The sequence below is a fragment of the Ascaphus truei genome, chromosome 5 (genome assembly GCF_040206685.1).
Source record: "Ascaphus truei isolate aAscTru1 chromosome 5, aAscTru1.hap1, whole genome shotgun sequence".
Classification (NCBI taxonomy): Eukaryota; Metazoa; Chordata; class Amphibia; order Anura; family Ascaphidae; genus Ascaphus; species Ascaphus truei.
In genome coordinates, this window is record NC_134487.1 from 31,195,513 (window position 1) to 31,203,426 (window position 7,914).

Here is a 7,914-nt window from a genome sequence, read left to right on the forward strand (position 1 = left end):
CATTTATATTAAGTTTATTTGACAATACATTGTAAGAATATTGTAACGCTGTGCTCACCACAAACAAGGCGTGACCCCGGTACTGAGGTGGGAATGGGTATAAACACCACCCACAGCCACGGGGGCACGTCTGGAGTGCGGATGGTCAGGCAGCCGGATCAGGATTGGAGAGAGTAGAATGGTTAGGTACTTGCCGAAGTCTGAGGTAGGAGCCAGTAGAATGGTCAGTGTCCGTTTAGCCGTGGTCAGGGGTTGGAGCTAGTAGGAGTGTAAGGGCCAATAAGCCGTGGTCAGAATTGGATAGATGCGGAAGGTTACAGGTAAGCCGTGTCGGTTATCCAGGAGTGCTGAGAACAAAGTGATAGTCGGGTCAGTAGGTCAAGGAGGTCAATCTGGAACAAGGAGCTAGGAGACAAGGCAAGGCAGGACAAGGAACCAGGAAGTGGGAGAACAGCGCTAACTGGAACTATGCTCAGTCAAAGTGCAAGTGGCACAGCTGAGCATATATGGGAGAGCATGACCAATGAGAGAGGGGGGCGGAGTGGAGGCACGGCCTCCGCAGAGGCACGGATAGGAGGAGAGACACAGGAGACAGGTGGGCATAATAATGAGAGTTGACACGCAGCTTGGGAGCGGTGCACATGCATCATGTGTGCGCGCCGTGCGACGTTGATGCCCGTCGCAAGCGGGGGGCGGAGCCAGACTCTGTGATGTCAGAAAAGCTCCTGCGGGAGCACGCACGTGCTGTAAGCACAGCGGGGAAGCGTGAGGAATCAGGTAAGGAGGAAATGCTCTGCGGGGGACGCGCTCCCTGATTCCTTACAAATATAGAGTAGGTATTTCCTTTTAAATTTTGACATTGCTGTAGAGATATAGCTAGGACTATACTTGCTAGGCACCTTCCAGAAGACAGTTTTCTGCACATTCACTGGCCAGTAATGGCGGGTTCTGAGGGGATTATTACTATTATAGGCTAAATGTAGGCTTATTGTTATTTATTTTTACATTTTTCATAAACAAGATACATTTTTGTAGTCATATTGATTTTTATCAGCAAGAACATCTAAATTATTTTGCTTTAACTGGAAGTTTATTAAAAGGAAATTGTAGATACACACAGCCCCCTCTATATATACACACACACACACACTGCAGCCCCCGTCTATACACACAAACACACTCTACAACCCCCCTCTATATACACAAAGACACTCTGCAGTCCCCCTACACACTGTACAGCCCCCCCCTTCTCTATACCCACAAAACACACTGCAGCCCTCCTCCTCCCGCTACACCCATAAATAAAACCCAAACACAACAGACACAGCAGCCCCTCTCTACACCCACAAACACACACTGCAGATCCCTGTAAATGTTACGCCGGTGCTGCCCGCAGACCAGACCCGTCCCCTGAGCTGAAGGGGGAAGTGGTAATACACGCACCCGCAGCAAAGGGAGCGTGTCCGGAGTGTGGTATAAAGCGTTGCCAGGCCAGGTGTAGTAAGGTAGACAATACTTGCCGGTACCGGTTGTAGAGATAGAGTGAAGAATGCCTTGCCGAAGTCAGGGAGTGGAGAGTGGAGATAGGTCGTAGTCCAAGCCGTGTTCAAGGGGTTACCAGAGAGGGCATTGTCCAAGGAGTGCCGAGATCGAGAGCCAGAGGGGGTAGTCGTACAAGCCACATCAGAACCTGTGAAAACACTGAGAGAATCCAGAAGTGCTTCCATACAGAGACTATGTCGAGCAAAGACTGAGAGCAGAGAGGAGCTAGATAAAGCAGGAAGGTCCAATTAGGAATGGAGGCGGGAAAGGAAGAGCTACAGGGAGACACTGCAGATTGGTGCAGGCATAACAGGCCAGGTGAGTCTTGTTAGTAACCTGAGTATGCCCGTGCAGTGTGCAGGGGCGGAGCCTGAGGTCCGGGGGACGGGAATAAGAGTGTGCAAACTGAGCGTGCTCCGTAACTCGTGTACGTGTGTGAACCGAGCCAGTGGATGGTGCAGGTGTGCGTGCAGGAGGGCATGGGCGCGCCCGGCGCCAAGCAGAGGAATCGCCGAGGGGAGTGGTCCCGCAACGGCGGCAGGGGCGAGGAGCCGTGGAGGCCGGTAAGGCAGGATTGTTTTGTGTGTCAAGGGGCTCACTGCGGGGAGGGAGTGCTCTGTGTGGGGAGCGAGGAGAACGCCGATTCCTGACAGTACCCCCCTCTTCAGGAACGGCCTCAGGACGGTCCAAGAACGGTTTCTCTGGAAACTTTTTCCTGAAGGACTTAAGAAGGGCCGGGGCATGAATGTCCTTTGAAGGTACCCAGGATCTCTCTTCAGGGCCAAAGCCCTTCCACTGCACCAAGAACTGGAGCTGACCCCTGGATAGGCGAGAATCCAAAAGAGAGTGAACTTCGTATTCCTCGTTATTTTGTACAGTAATGGGACCCGGTTTACGAGTCTGATCCGGAAAGAAGTGACTGGAGATAAATGGTTTTAAGAGGGACACATGAAAGACATTGGGAATCTTCATACTGGGTGGTAGTTGGAGCCGGAATGCCACGGGATTGATTTTTTCACAAATAGGGAAGGGACCCAGGAACTTAGGTGCCAGTTTAGGAGATGGTACCTTGAGGTGGATATTCTTAGAGGAGAGCCATACCAAATCCCCTGGTTTGTAACTGGGCGCCGAACGACGACGACGATCGGCCTGTAGTTTCGATCTGCGCGAGGAGTTGAGAAGGGTAGACTGAATCCTGGACCATGCGGTTTGGAGGGAAGAAATGCGTTCATCTACGGCTGGTACTCCAGAAGGAATGTTGGGGATGGGAGGGTGGAACCCATAATTTATAAAGAAGGGTGACTCCCGGGTGGACTCGTTTTTGGCAGAATTGACGGCATACTCTGCCCAAGAGAGGAGTTGAGCCCAATCATCCTGGAAATCGGATATAAAACATCTCAGGTACTTCTCCAGGGATTGATTGATTCTCTCCGTTTGTCCATTGGACTGAGGATTTTAGGCGGAAGAGAAAGAAGAAGAGATGCCCAATCTCTTCGTGAAAGCTCTCCAAAATTTGGATACGAACTGAGAACCTCTGTCAGAAACAATGGACGAAGGGATCCCATGAATCCGGAAAATCTGCTCCGTAAAGATATCAGCAAGGGCGGGGGAGGTGGGTAATCCTTTAAGTGGAATGAAATGGGACATCTTCGAGAACCTGTACACGACCAGTGTTCATTCCTCTGGACCTGGGCAACTCCACGATGAAGTCCATAGAAATGTGGGACCACGGGCGGTCGGGAACTGGAAGGGGTAACAGAAAACCCTGAGGCTTTTGACGGAGAGTCTTGCTGTGAGCGCACATTGGGCAGGCGCGGGTAAACTCCAGAATATCTTGAGACATCCTTGGCCACCAGAAATTCCGACGAATGAGATCAGTAGTCTTCTTAAAACCTGGATGACCTGCAGATTTAGAGGAATGACCCCAAGACAGAACCTCTGGAACAAATTTGGAAGGTACGAAGAGTTTGTTGTCGGGAACCACCAAGTCCTTGGGAATGCGTCTCTGGGAGTGAAAAATCTTGTCAAGATTCTTGAAAGAAGACGTGGCGAGAATCCTCTCTTGTGGAAGGATAGTCTCCAAAGATTCCTCTGGCCTCTCTTCAGAAGAATGTATTCGGGAGAGTGCGTCTACCTTTACGTTCTTGGTCCCGGGGATATAGGAAAGGTGAAAATCGAATCGAGAGAAAAAAAGAGCCCAACGAGCCTGTCGTGGACCAAGGCGTCAAGCGTTCTCTATGTAAAGAAGGTTCTTGTGGTCCGTGAGAATAGTAAACGGCTCTTTCGACCCCTCCAGCAGGTGTCTCCACTCTTGAAGAGCCATCTTCACGGCCAGAATTTCCCTGTTACCCACGTCATAGTTCCTCTCGGCAGATGAGAATTTTTTGGAAAAATATGCACAGGGATGTAACTTATCTTGGGGCGTGGGTCTCTGAGAAAGAACGGCACCAGCGCCGCAATCAGAAGCGTCGACCTCCAGGACAAAGGGAAGTTCAATGTTGGGATGACGGAGAATAGGTGCGGATATAAAGGCTTCCTTGAGTGTCTCGAAGGCGGAGATGGCCTCGGATGACCAAGCAGAAGGATCAGCTCCTTTTTTGGTGAGCGCAGTAAGGGGCGCCACAATGGTGGAAAAACTCCGTATAAACTTACGATAATAATTAGCGAACCCTAAAAAACGTTGTATGGCCTTAAGAGAATTGAGTCTTGGCCATTCAGTGACTGCTTGAAGTTTACCGGAGTCCATCATAAACCCCTCATCAGAAATTATGTACCCCAGGAACGGAGTAGAGGTCTGATGAAAGGTGCACTTCTCCAGTTTGGCGTATAAATGGTGTTCACGGAGACGGGAAAGGACGTAGGAGGTGTGGCGTATATGGTCCTGGAGATCTTTGGAAAAAATCAGGATATCATCCAAGTATACAATAACAAAAATATTGAGTACCTTACGAAAGACGTCGTTAATGAAATCCTGGAAGACAGCGGGAGCATTACATAAGCCAAAAGGCATTACCAGATATTCGTAGTGTCCACTACGCGTGTTGAAGGCCGTCTTCCATTCATCCCCCTTCCTGATGCGCACCAGGTTATAGGCACCACGTAGATCCAACTTGGAAAAAATCTTGGCCCCCTGTAATTTATCGAACAGTTCGGTAATAAGGGGAAGGGGGTAATGATTTTTAATAGTTATGTGGTTCAAACCCCTGTAGTCGATGCAAGGCCTCAATGACCCGTCCTTTTTCTTGACGAAGAAAAACCCAGCCCCTGCTGGGGAATTGGAGTGACGTATAAAGCCTTTCTTGAGATTCTCCTGGATATATTCATCCATAGTGTGAGATTCTGGTAACGACAAGGGGTAGGTCTTGGACTTGGGTAGGGAGTAACCTGGAACTAGATCGATCGGACAATCGTAAGTCCTGTGTGGCGACAAGAGGTCTGACTGTACCTTATTGAAAACGTCCCGGAATTGATGGTAAAGGGAAGGTAGAATAACTTTGGGAACAGAGGTATTGGCCAGCAGTTGATGAGACTCGCCTGCCCTCTGCCTCCAGGAAATGGGAGCAGAGGAAGTCCAGTCAATGAGAGGATTGTTAAGCTGTAGCCAAGGAAGACTAAGGGTGATGGGTATCCCAGGAGCGTGAATGGCATCGAGAACTAAGATCTCCTAGTGCAGATGTGAGGACAGAAGCAAGGGAGCCGTCTCTAAGGTGATGTGGCCCGGGGTAAGGGGACGTCCATCGATACCGACGAGTGCGATGGGAACCTTCTTCCTCACGAGTGGTATGCGGTTTACCCTGGCGAATTCAAGATCCGTGAAGTTTCCTCCAGCTCCTGAGTCAATGAAAGCAATGGTAGAAGTATTGAACTTATCGCCTGAAAGGGAGACTGGAAATGTAAGTTTCTTAGGGAGTTCACCTTTAGAAAGGGGACGTGGAGACATTACACCCAGAGAGAGCCCCTCTGTACTCACTGGGTGTTCCCGTTTCCCGGACGCAGTGGACACTCCCGAACCAGATGTTCCATGGATCCGCAGTAGAAACACAATCCCCCGGCGTGGCGGAACTGCCGTATCGGTGTGCGGATGCGTTGTACCCCCAATTGCATTGGCTCAGGCAACTCCAGTGCAGGACAAAGAGATGTGGTAGCACTTGGGGGAGCAGAAGTGTTGCTGGGAGTACTGGAGAACGGAACTTGAAAGTTAGGGAAGCGAGTGCACTGGCGCTCTGAGCGGCGTACCTGGATACGTTGATCCACTCGGACAGCCAAATCAATGAGGACCTCCAATTGATACGGCCTGGATTGGCGAGAGAGTTCATCCTTGATGGGATCCGCCAGGCCCTGCCAGAATACAGAGACGAGAGCCTCTTGTCCCCAGTTAGTCTCGGCTGCTAGAGTCCGGAATTCCACAGCATACTGTGTCACCATTCGCCGTCCCTGAGTGATCTGGAGGAGAGAAACAGATGCCATCTAACGACGAGCGGGAGAATCGAATACACGTTGAAACTCGGCTTTAAATGCCGGGTAATCTTGGGTAAGATCAGAACATCGCTCCCAAACCAGGGAAGCCCACGCCAGGGCGCTGCCAGCGAGGAGGTTATAATTGTAGGCTACCTTCTTGTGATCTGTATTGTAGAGATGGGGGGCCATTTCAAACTGCACGTCACACTGGTTTAGGAAACCCCTACAATCTTGCGGTTCACCTGCATAAGGCTTGGGGGGAGGAATCCTTACATCTGAGCTGCTAACTGTGCTTGCGGAGTGGGGGCTTACATCTGGCGAGGTCGCGGTCGGTACACGGTCTGTGAGTACTGCGACCTGACGTGCAAGTGCCACAATTTCATCCGCCATGGCCTGGTTTTGCTGAAGCAGATTTGAGAGAAACTGTTGAAGTTCGGTCTGGTCTGCATCTTGTGGGCTTGACATAATGTTACGCCGATGCTGCCCGCAGACCAGACCCGTCCCCTGAGCTGAAGGGGGAAGTGGTAATACACGCACCCACAGCAAAGGGAGCATGTCCGGAGTGTGGTATAAAGCGTTGCCAGGCCAGGTGTAGTAAGGTAGACAATACTTGCCGGTACCGGTTGTAGAGATAGAGTGAAGAATGCCTTGCCGAAGTCAGGGAGTGGAGAGTGGAGATTGGTCGTAGTCCAAGCTGTGTTCAAGGGGTTACCAGAGAGGGCGTTGTCCAAGGAGTGCCGAGATCGAGAGCCAGAGGGGGTAGTCGTACAAGCCGCATCAGAACCTGTGAAAACACTGAGAGAATCCAGAAGTGCTTCCATACAGAGACTATGTCGAGCAAAGACTGAGAGCAGAGAGGAGCTAGATAAAGCAGGAAGGTCCAATTAGGAACGGAGGCGGGACAGAAGGAGCAGGAACGGAGGCGGGAGACACTGCAGATTGGTGCAGGCATAACAGGCCAGGTGAGTCTTGTTAGTAACCTGAGTATGCCCTTGCAGTGTGCGGGGGCGGAGCCTGAGTTCCGGGGGACGGGAATAAGGGTGTGCAGACTGAGCGTGCTCCGTAACTCGTGTACGCGTGTGAACCGAGCCAGTGGATGATGCAGGTGTGCGTGCAGAAGGGCGTGGGCACGCCCGGCGCCGAGCAGAGGAATCGCCGAGGGGAGTGATCCCGCGACGGCGGCAGGGGTGAGGAGCCGTGGAGGCCGGTAAGGCAGGATTGTTTTGTGTGTCCAGGGGCTCACTGCGGGGAGGGAGTGCTCTGTGTGGGGAGCGAGGAGAACGCCGATTCCTGACAGTAAACCCACAAAACTGCAGACACACACACCAAAACACACTCTGCAGCCCCCCTCTACCATGGACACCTATGACACACACACACCCTACAGCCCCCCTCTACACCCACAAAACACACACCAACAGAAGACACACACACACCAATAAAATACTCTGCTGGCCCCCTTTACACCCACAAAACACACAACAGACACACAAACCTTTCCCTCACTCTCCTATGCGGAGCTCTCTGCAGGCAGGGTGGTGTAGGAGTCAGTGCATTGCTGCTGCCTCTTGTCCAATCACCTCCCCTGTCTAAGGCTGTGCTTATAGTGCCGGCGTTGCGACGTCATGGCAAAACAAATGTATTGCCGCCGTCGCGTGCTCTTATAGTAATCGTGGCGCGACCGGAGCGACGCTGGCGGCGCAAATTCTTGAAGCCGGTCAAATTTGATTTTTCAGAGGCTGTCGCCACATGTGACAGCCTCTGAACCAATCAAAGACCTAGTCGCCCGCGACGTTGACCGGAAAGTGAAATATAACTTTCGCTAGCGGCAACGGCAACGAGTGACGTCATCCGTCGCGTTGCCGCCGCGCGCACTATAAGCGCGGCCTAAGAGCTGATCTCACTCTTTGTGAA